Source organism: Macaca nemestrina, chromosome 16 (genome assembly GCF_043159975.1).
Source record: "Macaca nemestrina isolate mMacNem1 chromosome 16, mMacNem.hap1, whole genome shotgun sequence".
In the NCBI taxonomy this organism is placed as follows: domain Eukaryota; kingdom Metazoa; phylum Chordata; class Mammalia; order Primates; family Cercopithecidae; genus Macaca; species Macaca nemestrina.
The window spans coordinates 10,378,452-10,403,835 of record NC_092140.1 but is presented as its reverse complement, the minus strand read 5'-3'; the positions used below and the strand labels follow the sequence as shown (position 1 = coordinate 10,403,835).

General features: G+C 38.0%; 1 long non-coding RNA gene across 3 annotated transcripts in view; it reads left to right on the top strand.

Annotated features, from left to right (window-relative positions):
• The first annotated feature begins 561 nt into the window (after nt 1-561).
• The window catches only part of LOC105485348 (uncharacterized), a 272,528-nt gene continuing 247,705 nt past the window's right edge, over nt 562-25,384 (top strand). For 2 of the 3 annotated variants that reach the window (XR_011615104.1, XR_989527.2), the window contains exon 1: nt 566-1,138. This is a non-coding gene — a long non-coding RNA (uncharacterized lncRNA). Of the gene's footprint in view, nt 1,139-25,384 lie in introns of all 3 variants that reach the window. The other variant, XR_011615103.1, reaches the window with a different exon arrangement.

Genomic DNA, 25,384 nt, shown 5'->3' with positions numbered 1-25,384 from the left:
GACACATAATACTTATATAAGAAATCTAAAATAGTTAAACTCACAAAAGCAGAGAGTAGGATAGGGGTTGCCAGAGATGAGGCAGAGCAGGCCATGGCAAAGTGATGGTTACGGATGCAAAGTTTCAGTTATGCAAGATAAATGAATTCTGGAGATCTGGTATTTAGCGTAACACCTATAGCTAACATACATATATGCATAGCTAATACATACATACATATATGCATAGCTAATACATATATGCATAGGTACATATTCACATATCTACACAGACATATATGCACACATACATAGACATGAAAAATACACATAAATAACAGTAAATATATAAAAATGTATTTTTCTTTATGGCAAGAACATTTAACATAACATCTAGTCTCAGCAATTTTAAGTATACACTATATTATTTTGAGTTATAGGAGCTATGCTGGCTAGCAGATCTCTCAAGCTTATGTATCTTGCGTAATTGAAACTTTGTACCCTTAACCATCACCTCCTCATTTCCCCGTCTGCTTCATCCCTAGCGTCCTCCATTGTACTCTTTGCTTCTATGAGTTTGACTAGTTTCGATTTCACGTATAAGTGAGATCATAAAGTGTTTATTTTTCTGTGTCTGGTTCATTTCTCCTAGCATAACATTCTCCAGGTTCTTCCATATTGTTGCAAGGATGTTTAAAAACAAAATTTTCTTCACAGCTATCCTGAGGCATTAATATTTCCCTCTTACAAACAATTAGATTAAAATGTAGAAATTCTGAAAACTTGCCAGAGTTACTCTGAATCCATACAGTTTTGGCTCCGAAGCCAGCATTTCAGAAAGCATTTCCTTAGAATGAACACATGAAGCTGAGTTCCTAGCACCTTCCCATAAAGATTTTAATTGAGCTTATAGTAAAGAAGCGCCGTAGTTGCTCTTGCAAGTTTTCTTGAGTTATGGGAGCTACTTGCTTTCTTCCTTTTGCACCCAGATCTTAGATTCCAGATTCCAGATTCCAGATCCTTTCTTAGATTCTGGGTCCCAGACTTTTTTCTTAGATTCTAGGTCACTGTAGAAACGCAGCACTGTTCTAACTCCTCTCCCGGGAGCTAATCTCGCAATGAAGGGACTACTCAGCCAGGTCAAGGAGTGACTGCCAAGGTAGCAAATGTTTCCAAGTTAGTGATTCCCTTTTAGAGCAGCATTTGGGTCTTAGACAATTCACTTTCAAAGATTCAGAAATCACATTTTTAAATGTCAAGAGGGCATGCATTGTATTATGCCATGAATTGCTCAGTAGCCGTGAACCTGACATGTTGAAAAAGCATTTTCATGGGCAAGAGTGGAAAGGAAGAGGAGTTTCAACCTAATGACAGTTTCAGGGTTTTACATACTAAATGTATGCACTCTCACGTCTGAGGTTTGAGAAGCCCACTTACTAGAAGGGGAAGGAAAGGAGGGGCTCAGTGAGGCATCAAAGCCCTTTTCATTTTCCCAGCCAACAGAGAATACAGTTTTTCTCCCATAACTCTTAGACCACCAGCTTGCCCCAGGGCATCTCAAGCTGTTTCAATCTAGCCTCCAATCTTCCTCTATTTGGTGAACGTGTAAGTGTGGAAAAATGGTGTCTCCACAGAAGGCACCCTGCTCGCTTGGGTTTACAGTATCTTAGGTACTTGTGGTACATGATGCTCAAGTGGGAGAGCAGAACCATCCACACCAGAAAGTCATACTGTCTTAGAGAAAAGTCTTGGGGCCTGGACTGGCGTCACTTCTAGTGGTAAATTGTGGATGAGATGCTGGAAGCCCACAAAGGCAAAGGCGAGTCTTCACTTGCTGAGAAAACAAGGAATAGTGAGAGTTCCCTGGTCCCTGGGAGCTATGGTGGGAAAGCTCGTAGGAGGAATGGTAAGATTCAGCTCCTGTGGGCTGCGTGTGTTGTGACTGGTGGTCCTGGATTGGTCTCATGGGGACTACTCTTCCTTTTAAAGCACATTTCTCAGATTTATCCCCAACTCCTGCTCCACGTTCCCTCATCCCCACAGTTCATCATCCCAGAGTACCCCAGAGGTACCGCCTTCCTTTTTCCTGCGTCTTCCCCATATGTTCTTTCATAATAGTGCTTGATGGTCCAATTTTCTAGAATTATAATGAGTGAGTTTTTCTTAGACAGCAGGAAAGACTTTTTCTGTAAATACTACCAGGAACGTGGAGAATGGGAAAGAGGGAAACATTTTCATTTTCATTTCTTTTACATTTTTGTTTATTTATACAATAAAGAGAAAAAAATTCACATTGCCCTATTAAAGCATTATTCTTATCTTGTATTTGGAACCTAACTCTAAGGGAATCTGCATAACATACCTTGACACAATGTGGTATACTGGAAAAAAGTCTCCACATTTATTAGAAAAGTCATTCAAATACATTAACATCATTGTTTCACCTGTGAAGGCATCTCCAACCCCTCTAGATGAAACTGAACATCTGTCCTGTCTGTGGTCACTATGCCTATCACATCCTTCTCCTTTAACATCTATCTTATTATTTTGCGTTTACACAATTTTGTGTTTTCTGTAGTAGTCTTCAAATTTCTCAAGGGTAGAAGTGCTGCTGCTTTTACCATAGTATACTGAGGGTGAAGCAAAATATCAGGGAAATGGAAGTGCTTAATAAACATTCATTGAAAAATTCTTTAAAGATCGTAAAAAACTTCAGTTCATTCAAAGGTTATTGGACACTTAATATGTATGAAGTAGATGTATGCGAAGTTACATAATTTCCCAAATTGACCAGGTTAGGGAATTTTTGGTGTCTAATCAACTGAAGCTTCAGCTTTGCCGTTGAATAAGACAAACTATTCTGGGATTTGAGTCCCTATGTGGCATAAAAAAGGACCCAGGTTCAAGTTACCACTGTCACTAATTAAGTGAACTGTGGCAATTTGTGTAATCTTTGGGTCCCATGTCTTCTTCCAAAATTAGTGAAACAGAGAATTATTTCTAGTTCACTTAGAACACAAAATTCTATGCTTTCATGTGTCAGAATGGTATGTAGATGTCCCAAGAAGTGGGAATATTTTACTATAAAGCTGCACCATGCAGCTTTTGAAAAGATCAACAAAATTGACAGACCACTAGCCAGACTAATAAAGAAGAAAAGAGAGAAGAATCAAATCTACGCAATTAAAAATGATAAAGGGGATATCACCACCGACCCCACAGAAATACAAACTACCATCAGAGAATACTATAAACACCTCTACGCAAATAAACTGGAAAATCTAGAAGAAATGGATAATTTCCTGGACACTTACACTCTTCCAAGACTAAACCAGGAAGAAGTTGAATCCTTGAATAGACCAATAGTAGGCTCTGAAATTGAGGCAATAATTAATAGCCTACCAACCAAAAAAAGTCCAGGACCAGATGGATTCACAGCTGAATTCTACCAGAGGTACAAGGAGGAGTTGGTACCATTCCTTCTGAAACTATTCCAATCAATAGAAAAAGAGGGAATCCTCCCTAACTCATTTTATGAGGCCAACATCATCCTGATACCAAAGCCTGGCAGGGACACAACAAAAAAAGAGAATTTTAGACCAATATCCCTGATGAACATCGATGCAAAAATCCTCAATAAAATACTGGCAAACCGGGTTCAGCAACACATCAAAAAGCTTATCCACCATGATCAAGTGGGCTTCATCCCTGGGATGCAAGGCTGGTTCAACATTCGCAAATCAATAAACATAATCCAGCATATAAACAGAACCAAAGACAAGAACCACATGATTATCTCAATAGATGCAGAAAAGGCTTTTGACAAAATTCAACAGCCCTTCATGCTAAAAACGCTCAATAAATTCGGTATTGATGGAACGTACCTCAAAATAATAAGAGCTATCTATGACAAACCCACAGCCAATATCATACTGAATGGGCAAAAACTGGAAAAATTCCCTTTGAAAACTGGCACAAGACAGGGATGCCCTCTCTCACCACTCCTATTCAACATAGTGTTGGAAGTTCTGGCTAGGGCAATTAGGCAAGAGAAAGAAATCAAGGGTATTCAGTTAGGAAAAGAAGAAGTCAAATTGTCCCTGTTTGCAGATGACATGATTGTATATTTAGAAAACCCCATTGTCTCAGCCCAAAATCTCCTTAAGCTGATAAGCAACTTCAGCAAAGTCTCAGGATACAAAATTAATGTGCAAAAATCACAAGCATTCTTATACACCAGTAACAGACAGAGAGCCAAATCAGGAATGAACTTCCATTCACAATTGCTTCAAAGAGAATAAAATACCTAGGAATCCAACTTACAAGGGATGTAAAGGACCTCTTCAAGGAGAACTACAAACCACTGCTCAGTGAAATCAAAGAGGACACAAACAAATGGAAGAACATACCATGCTCATGGATAGGAAGAATCAATATCGTGAAAATGGCCATACTGCCCAAGGTTATTTATAGATTCAATGCCATCCCCATCAAGCTACCAACGAGTTTCTTCACAGAATTGGAAAAAACTGCTTTAAAGTTCATATGGAACCAAAAAAGAGCCCGCATCTCCAAGACAATCCTAAGTCAAAAGAACAAAGCTGGAGGCATCACGCTACCTGACTTCAAACTATACTACAAAGCTACAGTAACCAAAACAGCATGGTACTGGTACCAAAACAGAGATATAGACCAATGGAACAGAACAGAGTCCTCAGAAATAATACCACACATCTACAGCCATCTGATGTTTGACAAACCTGAGAGAAACAAGAAATGGGGAAAGGATTCCCTATTTAATAAATGGTGCTGGGAAAATTGGCTAGCCGTAAGTAGAAAGCTGAAACTGGATCCTTTCCTTACTCCTTATACGAAAATTAATTCAAGATGGATTAGAGACTTAAATGTTAGACCTAATACCATAAAAATCCTAGAGGAAAACCTAGGTAGTACCATTCAGGACATAGGCATGGGCAAAGACTTCATGTCTAAAACACCAAAAGCAACGGCAGCAAAAGCCAAAATTGACAAATGGGATCTCATTAAACTAAAGAGCTTCTGCACAGCAAAAGAAACTACCATCAGAGTGAACAGGCAACCTACAGAATGGGAGAAAATTTTTGCAATCTACTCATCTGACAAAGGGCTAATATCCAGAACCTACAAAGAACTCAAACAAATTTACAAGAAAAAAACAAACAACCCCATCAAAAAGTGGGCAAAGGATATGAACAGACATTTCTCAAAAGAAGACATTCATACAGCCAACAGACACATGAAAAAATGCTCATCATCACTGGCCATCAGAGAAATGCAAATCAAAACCACAATGAGATACCATCTCACACCAGTTAGAATGGCGATCATTAAAAAGTCAGGAAACAACAGGTGCTGGAGAGGATGTGGAGAAATAGGAACACTTTTACACTGTTGGTGGGATTGTAAACTAGTTCAACCATTATGGAAAACAGTATGGCGATTCCTCAAGGATCTAGAACTAGATGTACCATATGACCCAGCCATCCCATTACTGGGTATATACCCAAAGGATTATAAATTATGCTGCTATAAAGACACATGCACACGTATGTTTATTGCGGCACTATTCACAATAGCAAAGACTTGGAATCAACCCAAATGTCCATCAATGACAGATTGGATTAAGAAAATGTGGCACATATACACCATGGAATACTATGCAGCCATCAAAAAGGATGAGTTTGTGTCCTTTGTAGGGACATGGATGCAGCTGGAAACCATCATTCTTAGCAAACTATCACAAGAACACAAAACCAAACACCACATGTTCTCACTCATAGGTGGGAACTGAACAATGAGATCACTCAGACTCAGGAAGGGGAACATCACACACCGGGGCGTATCATGGGGACGGGGGAGGGGGGAGGGGGGAGGGGGGAGGGATTGCATTGGGAGTTATACCTGATGTAAATGACGAGTTGATGGGTGCAGCACACCAACAAGGCACAAGTATACATATGTAACAAACCTGCACGTTATGCACATGTACCCTACAACTTAAAGTATAATAATAATAAATAAATTAAAAAAAAAAAAAAGAAAACAGCAATTGTGTACACTTATACAAAGAGTCATAACGTTATAAGATGAAAACTTTTCTCTCATTTTTTTTTAAAGAAACCATCTTAGTGACAGTGCAGAATACTATCAAACGCGGTACCTAAACTGAGTAGACTCTCAGACTCAATACCTTTTGTAAGATTCTGTGAATTTTTTCTGTTCTTTCTTTGGGGAGAAGAAATTGGAAAATTACTGTTAGCTGACAAAGAAGGAAAATAACAGTGTGTCTTAGCCATTAACATATGATCAAATTGAGGCATTTATTTCCAAAGAGTCAGAACATCTAGTTCTAAAAGTTAGGCTTTTTGAAAAAAAAGTAGCATCTGCAAAGACAATAATATATGCGTTCACAGCCTGCATCTCAGTGATACGTTTGTGGGCACATTCCTATCATGTTAATGAGACTTTTGCCACTGCATGGTCCCAGTGACAGTTGGATCCACAAACAGCAGTTCATCAATTGATTGCAGGTGTTTCCCCTTGGAAAATAAAAACTGCATGTTCATACCAGGAGGTGAGGGAAAATCGATTTTCAACAGCCACACAATCTGGTGAGTTCTGAAATATGGCTTTGTGAAGCAAATTCTCTTGCTGCTGGTTTCATACATAAATACATTCTATTTATGAAATATAGAGCCAAAGACAGCAATAGTAATAAGGATTCATAAACTGAAACTTAACTACCGTACACCTAGAAAGGGACAAAACCTTATTTCCTAATTAATAGAAAATAAAATCTGAAAATAATAAATGTCAGTATCCATAATTATTCTTTTGGAAGTCATTTATATCCACATTATATTAAGTTCCTCTCTAAAATATTCTTTAGCATCCATAGAGGAACAATTTGATGAAAAACATGCCTAATTTCAATGTAGAAGCCTGCCCAGTAACGTACGTAATCTTATATTCACTAAGTTTAAGATTTCATTGTATATGTTGTTTGATCTCTCCAATAGATGCTTGACTCAGTCACACTTTATTGGGCCTCCTGACTTTGTCAAATGTGACTTTCTTCTTGGTAAACCTCTTTAGACTTTTAGTGAAGACCTACTTTTTCTCCCAGTTGGTCTGCCTACCTTTATCCTTTCTCACCACAGTCTGCTGTAGATGACTCCACCAATACCATCTTTCATCAGCATTTTTTCACACCTTGGGCCAGCTGTCTTAGGGTCTAAAGAAGAATACGGTTATACCTAGGAAACCTAATTTCCAAAGTTGAAATTGATTCCTTGGAAAATAATTACACATAATGGGCTACTTATGAATGGTAGTTTGCATGCTCAGTGACAAATTTACAAATGTATTCCTGTTCAAATACCTGTTGAAACCCAGAACCCTAGGGCTCGTTTCCATGAATGTTTCCTAGTTTCTAATATGTGAAATATAAGAACCATATGTTTATGAGATATCTTCATGTTCTCAACTATATCCATCTCAGCTTCAGCACTACTGACATTTGGGGACAAATAATTCCTTATTAAGGTGCTGCCCTATGCATTGTAGAATGTGTAGCAAATCACTGGCCTCTGCAAACCGGATGTCAGGAGCAACCCTTTCCGGTACTCCCAGAGTTGTGTCTCCATATGTCTCTTTGGGGCCAAAATTATTCCTAGTTGAGAATCATTGATCTAGAGCCTTCATGGAGGAAAATATTTCACCTGCCTCTCTCTCTGTGTACATTATCACAAGTGGCAGCAGGAAATTAAGAAACAGAACTCTTCTTCTCATTTCCTCTGCAAAATTTTGAGGACCATGCCAGTTTGAGAGAGAGTATTCTGAGTTACTTCTAGTTAGGAGCAGGAGACCTATCTTTTAGTGGTTTTGTTTTCTCACTACTTCTGCGATTTTGAACAAGTTTCTAAAACTCTGAAGACTTTGGATTCCTCATTTACAAATTAGAAGTATTGACAGGATAGAGTGTTCCATGTTCTTTATAATGCAGTGAATGTATGCTACCTGCTTTACTCATTTGTTTTAAGGATAAATGGTGATACATACAAATAAAATCAGAAGTTTACAGTTAAAATGCCTGTAGAAATGTAAGCACTACCTATTCAGGTCATTCCTCATATCTTCCAATCTGTTATCTTTCCATCCCTTCATAAGCCCAACTTAAAACATTCTTTCTAGAAGCACTTTCTCAGTTAAGTTGTCCCTAATTCCAAATTGTGTAACTCTTCTTTTGGAATTTTCTTCAGAGCCAGTTTATGAGTCATTCAAGGAAATAAGACTCATTACTTTGGGATCACACCTGGTTTGGAACCCCAAATAGAATTACAGGGCTTTATCACTCACTTAATTCACTAGATTTGGTTTAAAAGGACTTCCAGTATTTCTAACATGAAAATCAATGTTCAAAAGATGAAGATTTGTCACCTTTGCCTAAGGTGGAAAGATTGTGCCATAGGCTGTGAAGAGAATGGCAAAGGGGAGACTTCATATGGTTTTGAGGCACAGAACTTTGAGAGACCGAGTATACTGGTAGTGAAAATAATCACTTTGAAGGTGGATTATTACTATTCGAGTTTAATTTGAACAACTTGTTGCACAAATGCTTCTGAGTCATGTGTGTGTATGAGGTTATTTATCCTTATGTATCTGTTTTGCCTGTTAATTTGTGGCTCTTGTCCTCAACTTTCTCCTCCTGTTCTGTGTGCTCTCTTGGCTTAGCTACCACCTTAGTTAAAACTGACTCTGTTTTTAACCTGTGCTTTCTCTTATGCAGTTCAATGTGGCCAAAGTAAAACACACATCCTCCTGATAGTCTCACTTTAAATCCTTAACCAGGAACCCCAAGTGAGCTATCAATACTGCCTGACAACCTTCTTCTATTTCCCTAGTTCATGGATGTATCTTTCTTCCAACCTAGACTATGCTTTCTTGCCTCCTTTTTTTTAAACCTCTCCTACCTTCTCTCTCACCATTACTCTGAACTGATGACCTTGATTTCTACCATACTGAGACAAATGAAGTAATCAAGAGAATGTCTGCAGACCCCATCATGTCTTGAGTCCCCCTTCCAGCTGTGGTACCTCCTGTATGCTTTCTTTTCTGTTAATGGCTAAGCTGCCCCTACTCTTATCCAGAATCAATTCCTCCACTGTGCATGAGTGCCCACCTGCCCTGGCCTGTGGAAGAGGCTGCTCCAGGGCATCTACCTTCTCCAATTGGCATCATTCTTTTCCACTTTCCTGGACCATTCTCATTAGCATAGAAATATATCTTAAAAACACCAGTCCCTTCATCCTAATCCCCTTTGCCTTTAGCTCCTCAGATCTCTGTCTCTCAGGTTAGCAAACCTTCCTGAAAAAGTACTTTACACTCTTCCCATCATCTCTGACATTCACTCCAGCCAGGCATATGCCTTCACCATAACACCAAAACTGCTCTTGCTGAAGGCACCAATTGGCCTCATCGTGGCTACATGCAATAGGAACTTTTCAGTCTTTATGTTACTCAGCCAAGTGACAGAATATATAGCTGTTCATCACTTTCCCCCTCTGAAAAACTTACTTTGCTTGGTTTCCGGGTTCCCTGTTCTTTTGACTTTTCTACTTGTTGCTGCTTCTCAGTCTATTGTTTGTTCCTTCTCTTCTTCCTGGCTTTTCAATATTAGAGTACCCAGGGCTTATGCTAAATCATCTTTCTCTTCCATAGCTATTGAGGCGGTTTGGATCTGTGTCCTCACCCAAATCTCATGTCAAATTGTATTCACAATTTGGAGGTGGGACCTGATGGGAGGTGATTGGATCATAGGGGAGGAGTACTTGTGAGTGGATTAGCAACTGTCCCTTGGTGCTATTCTCATGAGAGTGAGTGATCATGAGATCTGGTTGTTTTAAAAGTGTGTGTCACCTCCCCCTGCGCTCTCTCTCCCTCCTGCTCCAGCCACGTAAGATGTGCCTGCTTCCCCTTCACCTTCTCCCACGGTTGTAAGTTTCCCAAGGCCTCCCCAGAGGCAGAAGCCACTATGCTTCCTGTACAGCTTGCAGGACCATGAGCCAATTAAACCTCTTCTCTTATACATCACTCAGTCTCAGGTATTTATAGCAGTACAAGAATGAACTAATACAGCTATCCTTACTTCCTTGAGGGTTTTATTCATTATTATTTCCTGTGATACCATCTGCATGATAAGGATTCCCAAACATATCAAAAACCCAGAGTCAGTTCTGAATTCCAGCCTTGTACGTCATGCCCTTCTTATATATTCTCCACTTGAGTACCAAATCGGCAAGCACAAACTCAGCAAGTCAAAATTGAACTCTTCATCTTCCCTATTATACCACTTCCACCCCTGGTTCTTCTTATCTGTGTTAATGGCGACTTCATCTTTCCAATTTTTCTGGTCAATATCCTTGATTCCTTTCTCTCACACCCCTTGTTCAATCCCCAGGGAATCTTGTCAAATCTATCTGCAAAATATGTCCAGAATCTGGACCACTTCCACCCTGGCCCAAACAGAATCACTTATTTTTCTGGAATATTTCTGCAACTGAGTAACTGGAATTCATAGTTTTACTCTTGTTCCTTGATGTTCTGTTGTTAACACAATATCCACAGTGATCCCTTTAAGTACCTTGTTCAGCAGTGTCCCTCCAGTGCTCAAACGATTTTCTCCCCCCTCAGAATAAAAACATTCAGTTTTTCAGGGGCTTGCAAAGACCTACATGATGTGGCCTCACCTCTGCTTTCTACCTACTTCATCATCTGTAATCTCAATTTACCCCTGCAATTCAAAACACTGGCCTTCATCATGTTCATCAAACACTCCAGGAACACAGCTGCCCTTGGACATTGCCTCATCTGTTCCCTTAGCCTGGAATCTCTTTTGTGACATTTGCATGGCTAACTCCACTCCTTCAGGTAGTTCCAGAACTCCTCCTTCCTGCTGAGGGTGACCCTCACCACTCTGAAACTGTAACCCATGCCTACTGCTTCTCCCTCTCTTGCCTGTACTCCCAATCATCAACTCTTTCCCCCTATTTTTATAGTACTGATTTTCTTCTCTTGTATCATCTACATATTATTATCATCTAGTTGTTTCTCATTGCCTGCCTCCCCCAGGACAATAAGAGCTTCATGAAGGAAGGGAGGTATTTCTTTCCTGTTTTATTCCCTGATTTATTTCAGGACTCAGAGTCATACCCAACCCATAATAAGAGTCCAGTGAATCTTTTCAAAGTAACAATTAAATGTCTCTAAAGAGTTGCCTCTTAGATGTGAGTAATCAGTGTCTTTCAGTGAATTCAAACTTGTTTGATGTCAGGGATTTCACTTTTTTGCTCATAATCTTTATCAGAATGATTAGAACATATTTATTCCTGTAGAAGGTGCTCAATAAATGCTTCCGAGATGATGCACATTTATGGAATACAATGCTTCCAAAGCTAATTTCAGTGCAGAGTTCTCTATAAGTCGTGTTTTCTACACAATTTTCAGAACATCGAATACAAATGAAGTAGACTTACACACATGGCAAAGTCATCTTGGAGGACGCAATGTTTCCATCTCTTACTGACTAGCAATTATAACAATGGAAATGTCACTGTGACAATATGCACTGTTGGTAGATAGAAACACTGGTGTAAATAGCTTGAAATTCTAAACACTTTGTGTCGAATTATTCGACCACTTTCTCAGTGCAGGCAGTGATAACTAAATTACATTAATAAGAAAGTAGTGAAAATTAGGAAATTGATGAAACAAAACTTGATTATTTTTAGAAAAGCAGTAGAGAAATGGGTCACAATTGTGTCAAATTTGTATAATCCTAGAAACCCAAGAGGAAGCCGGGACATGGGAACTGTGCACAAACACTGTCGATTGATTAAATCCCAAGCGAGGGGAATGGGCAAGGTAACTGTTAGCTGTGAAAACTGAGAAGATCAAAGGCAAAATTTCTTAGACCCAGTGAGGATGAGCAGGTACAGAGCCTTTGTCAACAGCCTGGTGTTGAAGACTTTTACTTTTCATTGAGAAGAAATCTTACAATAAATCACTCCAGCAGTACATAAACAATCCTCCTTAATCCTCTCTCCACTTTGTCTCACATCCCTCTCTGAAATCTCTCTCCCTTATGCAGAGGTAACCACTTTGTATTATTTTGAGTGGCTCTCCTAATCAATTTTATATACATTTACATCTACATATATGTATGTGTACATAAAGGTATGTATCCCACACAAAGGCACGTGCCTATGTTTTATTTATAGTAAGTACAATAGATAGTATGTATTGGTTTAGATGTATTATTTGTGCTAATTCTATGTTTTGGAGATGAGGGTTTGTCATTACCTATGAATCTATCTCATTCTATTTTAAGGCTTCTTAATTTTTAATTTTTGTGTGTATATAGAAGGTGTATACACTTATATCTCATTCTTAACAATGGCTATATAATATTCCACAGAAGAAATACACCACAGTTGATTGGTTCTTGTGGTATTGGCTGATATTTGAGTTCTTCCAGTTTTTAGAGTTTAGATATAATGCAAAAGTGAGTATTATGTGTGCATGTGCCGGTGCTTTCACAGGCCAGAGCTTTGAGAAGCAGAACTGCAGAGTTCACAGAATGTGGATTTTACGTTTGATACTTGCTGCTAAATCACCATCATGAATGTTTCACAACTTTATGTTTCAGTCTCTTATGTTTGAGTTTCTATTTCCCCATTCCCTCACCAAGACTAGATATTACCCATTCCTTTAAATGTTCCTAATCTGATGGGAAGTAAAAAATAACTTCTGGTTGTGTCAGGGTACTTTATTTTAAATTCTTTAACATTAGATGAATTTACAGGTTTAAAAACATATATACCTATTAGTAGATGCCACTGTTTTTTCCTTTAGCATTTACTACTTTTCTTCATTTTACTTTTTTTCCATTTGCTCAACTGTTTACCCTAAGACAGGGAATCATTTAGGCTTAGAGAAAAGTGAGAGAGAAGGAAGGAAAATTAGCACTTTCTACTCCTCCCCTGCTTTCACTTTTTTGGAAAATAGAAGAACAAACTTAATATTTTAGAAATTCTAGACTAATATTTATTAGATTTTTCCATATTATAATTATTAGGCCCTTCTTGTTCTGTTTAGCTTTGTTTTAATAGTGATATTAATCCACCCCACCAGAGATGTTAATTTAATTGTTCTGAGGCAGAGCTAGAGATTTTTTTTTTTTTTAACTTCCTACATGTTAGTATTGAGAACTCTTATTTTTGGGAAGTCCATATATTTTTCTAGTCTCTGCTCAAAACCTCAGACAGTCAATTTGCTAGAACCAGGGACTGGGAGGATTCTTGTAGACACCTACGTAAGTTAGTGACTTTTCATAGTGTGTTTCAGGTTACCTCACTTGCCTAGGTTACCTAGTTTATGCCATATACATTCTACATTTACTTTTTAGGCAGAAAATAATATTTTGAGATCTTGCTTTCAATTCTAATGTATATGCATACACATTAATTACACATATAGTATACATGTAGTATAGTATTGTGCATATATATGTGTATATGTGTGTGTGCATATATTTATATATAAATCAAATCATGTATTGTGTTTTGGCTTCAGAATCAGGGTTTTCAGGTTCCACCATGGGACTATGGATATTTACATGAGTAGAATACATGATGAAGGTAATAATTTTCTTTGTTCTTGACCACAAAACTGTAAGCATTGTCTTTCTCTTGAAAATAACTGCTTAGTGTATCTGTCGGTTTTACAAATATTCTTCTTAATCTACCATTGTACAACAAACTATTGCAAGACTCATGTTTAAAATAACAGCATTAATTTATGCTGCTCCTGAATCTGCATCTTTGTCACCTCTTAGTGGGGACAGCTCACATGCATTCCACAGGACGTTGGCAAGCGCAGGCAGCTCACATGGATCAAGGATCCACAGCCAGGATGACTCCTTCACATGGCTGCAAGTTGGTGCTGGTTTTTGGGTTCTCCACATGTGGGCCTGTATCCAAGACTTCCTTATTTTCAAGAGAAAGGCAGTGCTTACAGCGTTGTGTCTAACAGTGAGGGAATTTATTACCTTTGTCATCTCTTCTGCCCATGTAAATATCCATGGTCCCATTGTAGAACCTAAAAACCTTGATTCTGAACCTGAAACAAATACTTGATTTTATAATTAATTCATATGTATATATATTTAACATATAGACATGTATATTAGAATTGGGAGAGAGAGAGAGTTCCAAAATATGTTTGTGTTCCCTTTCCTGCTTTAAAAATTCAACCATTATGGAGGATAGTATGGCCATTCCTCAAGAATCTAGAACTAGATATACCATTTGACCCAGCCATCCCATTACTGGGTATATACCCAAAGGATTATAAATCCTGCTGCTATAAAGACACATGCACATGTATGTTTATTGTGGCACTATTCACAATAGCAAAGACTTGGAATCAACCCAAATGTCCATCAATGATAGACTGGATTAAGAAAATGTGGCACATATACACCATGGAATACTATGCAGCCATATAAATGGATGAGTTCATGTCCTTTGTAGGGACATGGATGAAGCTGGAAACCATCATTCTCAGCAAACTATCACAAGGACAGAAAACCAAACACTGCATGTTCTCACTCATAGTTGGGAATTGAACAATGAGAATTGTTCAATTCTCGGGGTGGGGAACATCACACACCTGGGGAGGGATAGCATTAGGAGATATACCTAATGTAAATGATGAGTTAATGGGTGCAGCACACCAACATGGCACACGGAAACATATGTAACCTGCACGTTGTGCACATGTACCCTAGAACTTAAAATATAATAATAATAAAGACTGTGTGTGACAGAAGCTGAGTAATCTAGCAAAGTGAGGTAACCTGAAACATACCTTGAAAAGCCACCAACGTGCTGGTCGTTCTGTTCAAGAGCGTCTTAAGATCTGGGTGTCTTAAGATCTGGGTACAAAATCCAACGCAGCCTCACTTCTGCTGTACTCCATGTCCAAACAGTCTCAGACTCCAGGTTCAAAGAGTGGGAGCATAGATTCACTTCTAGATGGGAAGAAATTCAGACAAACTAGTGTCAAGTTTCTAAAATACTGCATGAAACAAAAATCCCTATTTATACACTTATTCATTCATTCACATAAAATAAATCTTGGGTGTGTTTTGTAAAACTTTTCATCCCAAACATGATCTTTAGTTTGTAAAAAAAATAAGAGCAGATACTTAGGATAAGCTACAGCCAGCAACACTGCAGTCACCTAGATATTGTTATTGAAATTTATCTGCACCTTCCAAAACAATCTTTACTCCCATTGAGTGCTCATTGCCCATCTGAGTAGATGAAAATAAAATTCACTTGATGCATTTTTTAAGAAACCACGCTCTTAGTTCATGCACTTGGTATGATTTATTTTACTGATCTGTTAAAGATTTCAGAGCTGATGAAGTGACATATTCTTGGTCAGTTAGTGACATCCTCTTAATGAGAAGATTTTGTTACTTACATCTTGAATCATTTTTATTTGTTCGGTGTACATTAGGGAAATTTCACCAAGGGATTTGGGTGACAAATTTATGAAACAAATATGAACATTAAAGGGCATCAGTCTAAAAGCATTTCATTCTACAAACCACTTATAATGACATGCTTTTAGCCGAGTTACAAAGCCTCAGTTGGTTCTAATTTTTTTTAACTTTTTTATTAGTCGAGGCTATGTAATAAATTTCATGAAGTGCAAATATATGTGTGAGCTAATATTAAAACTTGCTCCATTCCATCCCAAGAAATTCAGGAGCTGCTGCATGCTTCTGAAGTTGTTTTAATATAACAAAGCAAATGTCACTTTTCTTTTGGTGACATGGCTCATTTCAAAAGTACCCTAAGCACCTATGCAATACTATGTTCAGAGAATAGGACTAGGGATTGCAAATGGCATTTTGAACAAATTCTCTGAGTACATTAATATCTTTTTCCTGGATTGTGAATTCAGGAAAATTTAAAAAATTAATACTGTTCTTTCACTTTGGGGCCATTATTAAGTAAAATAAGGATGACGTGACCTCAAGCATGGAGACGTTGGACAGTCAATCCGGTAACTGAGACAGCTAAGTGACTTGTGGGCAGGGAACATCCACAGTGGGAACCCTCTGGAAGAGGGGAGGATTCGTGCTCCAGGCATAAAGGGACTGGACAGTGTGAGATTTCATCACACTACATAGAACAGCAGGCAGTTTAAAACGTATGAATTGTTTATTTCTGAAAATTTCCATTTAATATTTTCAGATTGCAATTAGTTAATCTCGAGTAAATGAAAGTTTCAAAAGCAAAACTGGGGATAAGGGGAACTGCTGTGTCTATAAAATGGGCAGATCTTTTGTATAAGATAATGGTGTCACACATTTTTCTATAATACAACAAAACTGTATTAACATTAAGGAGTTTACCCCAACCACACAAAAAATTCATCACTTTGGTACTTTGACAGCTTGACTCTTTCATTTATAGAAATGTTTTGGATTTTAGAAACTTGCATTCTCCTTTTTAATTTTTGTAATCTCAGCTCACTGCAAGCTCTGCCTCCCTGGTTCACGCCATTCTCCTGCCTCAGCCTCCCAAGTAGCTGGGACTACAGGCGCCTGGTACCACCACACCTGGGTAATTTTTTGTGTTTTCAGGAGAGACAGGGTTTCACTGTGTTAACCAGGATGGCCTCGATCTCCTGACCTCGATCTCCTGACCTCGTGATCCACCTGCCTCGGCCTCCCACCGAAACCTTTTTAAAATTGAATTTAATCTCCATAAACAGGCTAGTATCCCAAGCCAACTGATGAAATAATCATAACGATACAGCTACTTCCTTTGAGATGGTAACATTTGTGAAGATAACTATTGCTTTTTCTTACCTGCTAAAATTCAGTATTCTCTCTGTGTAGTGTCAGCAAGAGCTGGACGTAAAGAACAGTTCTGTAACTGTCAGGACTGGGGTGTACCCGGGCAGCCCGTGGTCTTATATAAAAACAGCTGTTCTGGAGTCAGAGTGACTTCTGTGCTGGTTCTCATTCCGTTATTTACTTACTGTGTGCCATCAAGTAAGTTACAACACCCCTCTGATGCTCTTCTGTAAAATGAAGCTAACAGTGTATCATGGTGAGGATTAAGTAGATCGTCCTTGCTGAAGAAGCTGCTGTAGTCCCTGGTGTGTAGTGGGCACTAAATGTACATTTCCTTCCCTTCTCCTTACTCTGCTAACACATTTTTTCTTTTATTTTCCTTTTCTATTGTTTCTTAACTTCCAAGCAACACCATTAATTCAATGTTTCTGAAGCATCAGTACTTTTTTTTTGTCTTAGAACTACCTCCAAGCCCATATCAGTAGAAAGTAAATTCAAAAACAAAACTACAGCTTTATGATTTGTTTGGTTTGATGCCTGAGTGAGGCGTAGAAAATCACAGTGGAGGAAGGGTTATTTGCCTAGATCTGTCTGATACTAAAATTCGTGTTCTTAACCATTAGCTTACACTACTTCTTAATAACTAAGGCTAAGAAGAAGTGTTACACTAATTATAAATTCCTGAAATTATAAGGGCTATGTGGGAGAATTTGACTCCATTTATCTAAAATCATTTGATCCATGATAAAAAGAGAAATTCTCTCTGCAAACAGCGTAGCAAAAAATATTTTTGAACTACTTTTTGAATCATGTTTTGTTAATAATAAAACAAATTTTTGAATACTCATTATGTGCTAGTATCTTTGCTGGCCTTTTTTTTGGCTGAGATTATTATTTATTATCTTGGCCAGTTTTTAACTGTCATATAAAAGTATATGTGTATAATGTACAACATGTTTTGCTACATGAATACATTGTGGAATAGTTAAGCGAATAAACATTTGCATTAAATTGCATACTCATTTTTGTGTGTATGGTGAAAACACTTAAAATCTATTATCTTTGCAATTTTAAATTATAAAACACATTGTTGTTAACTACAGTCACCATATTGTACAATAGATCTGTTGAACATATTCTTCCTATCTAACTGAATTTTTTGCCCTTTGATCAATATCTTCCCCTGACCCTCAGTCCACCAGCCCTGGTAACCACCAGTCTGTTCTCTGCTTCCGTGAGTTTGACTTTTTAGGTTGCACATATGAGTAAGACTATGCGGCATTTGTGTGTCTGTGCCTGTCCTATTTTACTTAGCATGACGCCCTCCAGGCTCGTCCATCTGTGTAGTTCATTGGTCCTTCTCATGTTTTTGCTCCCTTGATTGGGACCCCAACCTTATGAGAGAATTATTAGTATTATTCATTTTTACGGTAGAAAATTGAGGGATAAAAATGTGAAGGGTGGCCAGGCACGGTGGCTCACGCCTGTAATCCCAGCACTTTGGGAGGCCGAGGCAGGAGGATCACAAGGTCAGGAGTTCGAGAACAGCTTGGCCAGTATGGTGAAACCCCATCTCTCCTAAAAATACAAACAATAGCAGGGCATGGTGGCATGCACCTGTAGTCCCAGCTACTCAGGAGGCTGAGGCAGGAGAATCGCTTGAACCCGGAAGGTGGAGGTTGCAGTGAGCCGAGATAGTGCCACTGCATTCCAGCCTGGGCAACAGAGACTCCTTCTCAAAAAAAAAAAAAAAAAAAAAAAAAGTGAAGGGGCTGGCTAAGAGCCTGTAGAGACTGAGAAGATTTGTTAGGTCAACCCCAGGCCTGCTGCTTTCTACACTTTGGGTTCCTATTTCTCTTGGACCATCTAGCACAACATTATAGGCATACCTTTCCCTTTTTTTTTTTTTTTTTTAACTAAGTGCTGTACTATCACTGAGTGCTTTAAATAATGACAAATGGCACGTTCCCGACTTAGAACACTAAGAGATTAGAGCGGTGGCCCAACTGGGGGCAATGCCTGGAAACGGTTTTGGATGTTGTTACTGGGAGGGGCGTGCTTCTGGTGTCCAGTAGGCAGAAGCAGGGCCGAGATGCTGCTCAGCCTCTTACAATGCACAGGACAGCTGCCCAAGGCAAAGCATCTTCTCATCCCACATGTCAGTAGTACTGAGGGGGGGAAACTCCACTGTTCACAATAACAGTTTTTCAATTCCCTAGTACAGCATTCTCACACTGTAATAGTAAACAGAACAGATGTCTAAACAATAGACTACAAAAATAATTTGGTTGCTAAAAGCGTTTGTTTGTTTGTTTGTTTGTTTATTGGTTGGGAAAATAATGTAAGTGGGATCTTGGCTCCACTAGCTTTCACAGTCAGTGGCTATTTGTACATGTAAATAATTTTCATCAATTAAATTATAAGGAAACTAATTAAGACATCATAAATTATAACTAAATGTTGATTACTAGGCATCCAATTTACCTACTCACCTTCTAATTATGTTTGTATATTTTTAAAAACATGTTTGATTAAGAATGTAAGTACAACTTGGGATGTGTCCTTTTTTTTATAGATATAAAAACCAAAAATTTCTAAGGCCCAGGATATCTTATTTCTGATTTCTTAGATAGTCACTAATTCATGTTCCATCTCAAGAAGTTCAAAATGAGAAGGTGGCATTCCAAGGACTACCATGGTTTGGTCTTTTTTTATAATAATTTTAATTCTAATAAATTCAATTTTTCATGGTACTAAATACCCATACATTTAATCTCTTTCTAATCTTTCCTTCCTCTTCCCCAGTAAATTGGAATTAGGCATTGCAGAGACACTTGACATTTTAAAGCCGGGCTTTGACTGCTAGGATAATAAAGAGGTCTATTACTGACTCCCCATAGTCGGTAAAATAGCCTGTCATGTCTCAACCTATACCATGTTATAATTTCATAATGAATACCTTTACAAAAGGAGACACATAGTTGTCTTTCAGAAGCGCAGGAAGAAAATTAGAAAGTATCAAAGTGGCATGAACTCTCTCTTCACAGAAGTAAAGCAAAAAACCCGAGAACCAAATAGAGATTTGGAGAGAAAGCTTAAAAATCAATGTTTTTATTTTTTAAAGCAAACTACTTATAGTACAAATAGACAGTGTACATTGTGACATATGTTTGTAGCCTAGGAAAATATAAAACATATGCTTTATTGCAGAACATAATCCATTTAAAAAATAAGAACCATCTTTTTCTAAGCGCCTAGGGTGTAAAAAACCACTTCTTATTTTCAATGCTGACTTGTATGTAATTTTGGTAGAGCATTCACTGTTTGCATTTATATGGATTTCTAGTTTTGATTAGAAAACAAGTTACTAAATTTCTACTTATGATTACAAAATGACTGAATTTGCCCCAAACACTGGAAAGTAAAAATGTGGATGGAATTCTTGTTACCACCTCAATATCATTCAGTTAAGAAGCGGGTTGTCCTCACTAAATATTCACTCCAAAGATGAAAGAGCTAAAGCTATCCAATCGGGGTGAATAATTTCCCCAAGACCTCACTGGAGCAACAGCAACAGCAACACAACTGTAATATTGATTTCTAAGACATCTTCCTCTGCCATCTCTTCTTTCATTCTTTGAACAATATTTATAAAGCATGAAATTTCTATGGCCCTGGTGTTACATTATATACTCAGGATTCAGTAATAAATGATGATTAAAAAGAATTCCTGCTCTTAAGGAGCTTTTAAGATAGAGGGAGATGGAATATAAAAGTAAGCCCCTTTTGCAAGAAATTATTTAAGGAGTACACAGGATTCACAGTACCCTGCTGGAGATACAGTCACAAGTTTTCTACTGTCACAGGTTTTCTGCAAGAACTGACTTCTACAAGAAACCAAGGAAGAACTGAAGCAGGGGAAGGAGTGAAGCTCCAAGCACAGGGAAAATGACAAAAGGGTAAAGAAATCATGGCTGCTCTGGGCACCAGTGAGTAGCCGAATACTGGGGCTCAAGGTTAGTTAAGGAAGTGACAAATGAGGCTGGAGAGGTTTGCTGGGGACAAGTCATGAGGGTTTGTTAACTATCCCATGTCATTTGGATTTTTATGCGGAGTCTTTGTAAAAGTGACATGAAGAGATTTTCATGTTGGAAAGATGACTAGCTGCATCATAGAATTAATGTGTAAGGGTGGCTCGAGGAAGACAGTTTCTTCACAGCGATTGCAATAAACAGGTAGGGAATGACTGAGGTCTGAACTGGATGTTGTTGGCACATGGAAAAGATGGGCAGATGCAAGAGATACGGGAAAAGGAAAATTTGAAACAAACAAAAAAAAAAGTGATTAGTTAAGTGTTACCATAGAAAAAGAAAAGGAAGAGAAGACCTAGGCTATGAATTGAGCAACTGGATAATGATACAACATTTTAAAGGTAGGAAACAAAGTGGAGCACATTTGTGGACCATTGTCTTTCTATTTAGTGATATGAATATATACTTATATTTTAGCCAGATAAACTTGAACTAAAAAATCCAGTCTATAGGAAAGCATGAATTGGAGAGATAGACTTGAGGTCTAAACTTCACTTTAAGTGCTTGATCTATAATGATGGGAAGGAGGGGAGGTGTAGCAGTCTGGCCACCTTCCTTTCTAGCTCTTTTTGCTTCAAAGTTTCTAGAAGAAAGCATGGGATTTCTGAAAGTACTTAAGTAGAATGAGGTGGGAAAGTAGGCGTGAATTCAGCCCGAAGTTAATTTTACTGACAGTTCTCTATGTGCAATTGTGTTAATGATCAAAATCAGCCAAAATAACAGCAAGTTATACAAGTTTAGAGAAAGCCAAAATTGTTGCCTACCAGATAGTTTGTCACAAAAAACGATTCCCAAATTGCCAAGTGCTGTTTTCATTTGCTGCCTGCTGTCATTCTAACTTACCCCTATCTATTGGAAATTTCCAGAAGGCATCTTAACTGACTTCTATGGTGCTAATTGCAGAAGACTCACCGAATTTCCTTCTTCTTTTAAAGACATTATATCCTCTTCTTTCCTGAATTAAAAATAAAATCTCGGTCTGAGTCAACATTCTGACAGAAGTTTAAACAAACCTGGGGCATTAAAATGCAGTTAAAAAAGAAAAAAGGAAGAACTAACTGTAAAATGTCCTGTCTACATAAAGAATTGGAAATGCATATAGTATTGTGTTGCTGAGTTTGGGGTGGTATGTTTATGCACTTGAGTGATTTTTGCCCTAAATATTTATTGATTGATGTGAATTTAAACCAGCCTCTTAAAAGTTGGGCAGTTGGGAAAAACTACTGTCAGTAGCCGGTGGCTGGCACCCAATGATGGCAACGATTTCACTGAGGTTTAACCATGCATTTGAGTACATAGGTCCTTATGCACAGAGCTGCTGGAATTCTATTTCTGCTCCCCCTTGAGTCTAGGATGACAATCATGATAAATTGCATCATACTGTGAGGTGATTTGTGATGAAAACAGATTTCCACCAGGAATCATAACACAGCCTCTACTCTCAGACTCTGATAAAACACTTAGAATGTGCAATTATCTTTTCTCTACTCTTTCTCTTTTGTCTTTGTTAAAAATAAAAACAAAAACCAAGGCACTCCCACCCAAAGAATAAACCCACAAAAAAAAGCAAACATTTAAGATAACTGAAATGTGTACTGGGAACAATACTCTTTAGCTAGCTAGATATTAGGATTTTTATTATTTTATCTATGGATATTTATGTGTCTATCTAGATATCATGTACATATGTATCTTAATTATTCGGTTCTCAAGTGGAAAAGAAAATGAACACATAGGGATTTGGAAACTACAGATGGGATAAACTGTGGAGTTAAGGAAGCTACAAGTGTTTAAGAAACTAGATAAAAGCTTTCTCCATGGAATTGGACAATTTTGAACTTATGCAATATTCTCTTTGTAGATATGCCACAGTGGTTAGCATTTTGATAAGATCTTATTTTTATCAGAAGGGCTAATTTACTTTATTATTTGAATATATTGGTATTTTGGTATAAACTGGATCACCACCCTGTTTTTAAATTAAGCCTGCTCTTGGTCAAAGTAAACAGAATTCATCCTTTTAAAGGGAAAATGCAATGCCATATCACTTTTCACTATTGAATTTCTTGCTTTAATCATTTAAATGGTGTGATGTTCTTGTCTTCATTCTCCCCAGGGTCTACTGGAGACCTTGGCTTTTTATGTCCCTGACATAACTTCACACTGCTGGAGCAATGCTCAGATTACTCAGGAAACACTGGCAAATCTCAAGATGCAGTTCAGGCTACTCCATGATGAGTGTGAGTCCCCAGGCTCTCTCTCAAACTAAAGATTCCCCAGCCAGGCAACTCTAAAGTCTTCAACAAGGCAACACGATTATTCTGTGTGCTTAGAAGAGGGATTATAAATGTCAGCTGTTGCTGTTTGAATCCTGCTAATTGATTCATTGACTCACTCATCTTTCCCACAGGCATGTGCTGTGAGTTGACTGTACTGCATGACACTGGAGGTTATAAAGAAAGAAAATACTTGGGGCTTACTCTCTATGAAATAAAATTCTAATTCTTTCTACCATATATTCTTATGTGAGATCCCAGCCTGCTCTACCTGGTACCTGGTCTAGGACATTTTTGTATCAGATTAAATTTAAAGGTGCTTCAATAATTAATAATGATCAAAAGTGATAAATATTGGGAAAATATAATTGATGAGGTGGAAAATAAAAGGCCACTAAGTAGAAAATTAGATCAAATAGACATGTATAAAATTAAGTCGTGTGTTATGGGCTAAACTGTGTCCCCCACAAAATTCACGTTGGGGTCAGTACCTCAGAATGTGTCCATATTTGGAGACAGGGTCTTCATAGAAAGAATTAAATTAAAATGAGACCACTAGGGTCAGCTCTAATCTGACAAGATGGGCATCCTGATAAGAAAAGGGAATTTGGATGCAGAGGGAAGATTATATGAAGACACGGGGAGAGGATGACCATCTACAAGACCAGGAGAGAGGCCTGTCCATAAGAAATGCCTCTCAAGGAGAGAGGCATTTCCATAAGAAACCAACCCTGCCAGCACCCAGCTTTTGGAGTTCTAGTCTTCAGAACTGTGAAATACATTTCTTTTGTTTAAGCCACTCAGTCTATGGTACTTTGTTATAGCAGCCCTAGAAAACTAATACAGCATCAAACTTGGAGTCATTCAAATGCATTTACTGAGAAAATCATGTGTATGTATCATTATCATAAACGCTGCATAGAAGACATTAATTTATCTAGGCCCAAAGCTCCTCGAAATTCCCTTCTCTGACAAGTAAAATCACACTTTGGGTATCTGAGGAACACACACATATCCAGGAACCTAAAGTCAAGTGAGGTGGGACTTTTATTATTGGTAAATGGGAATTTAAAAAATTGGAAAAATCACAGTAGTAACAGTAATAATGACCATAGAAGCTGGCTACACTGAATGCCTTCTCTGTGCCACATATGGCAGTAAGCATCAACACCTCTCTTTAGTAGAGATTTTTGTTTCTCTCAAAGGAACTCTATCTGTATCAGTCACCTATCAATTAATCTATATATTGGGGACCTAAAGCTTCGATAAGTTGTCTTGTTTGCCCAAGCTCTCATAGCTAGAATTTTAAATATAAATTCATCTGAGTTCTAACCCGAAGCTCTCTTGGTGGAAGGGACATGGTATAGGCACGTGCTGTTCTTGCAAGGAGTGTCAGACACTTTCAAAGGGTTCATCTGCCCCAAAAAGGTCAGCTCTGTTCCCCAGGCTCCATCAATGACCCTGGGTAGGCACTGGGTTTTAATGTTTCCTGAGAGCTCTGAAATCCATACTAGACCATCAGGATGGAAACTATCCAGGGAAACCTTTGAGTATTTAGGCCTAAATATATTCTCTGCTCTAAATACTCCTAAGTATTTCAGAATTTCAGATCATTAGAAAGTTACCCTTTTTCCTCCCCAAACCTCACCCAGTTACTTAAAGAGGAGCTCACAATAGACCTTTCCTTGCCTAACAGTTCTAAAGCAGTAGGGAGGAATTGTTGCTAAGGTCTTTACAAGGTCACAGCCAAATACATGAAATAGACAAGAGGACCACATATAAATTTCCATAAAAATATGCCTTGAATTTGCATTTAAATGCATTTTAATCTACATAAAAGCCTATTATTCTTGTAGAGTATAAATTTTATAATTGTCCTTATTTAAATTATAAATGTATTATATATAAATATACTTAAATCATAAATTTATTATCATTTATTTTTCATGCCTTGTCCACCCCGTATTTCACCTTCAGTTCTTCCCATGATGTCTGCATGCTCGGGGATGACTCCTTTCATGACCCAATCAAGATGTCTTGGAGGTGCTGGCACTTTGACATAA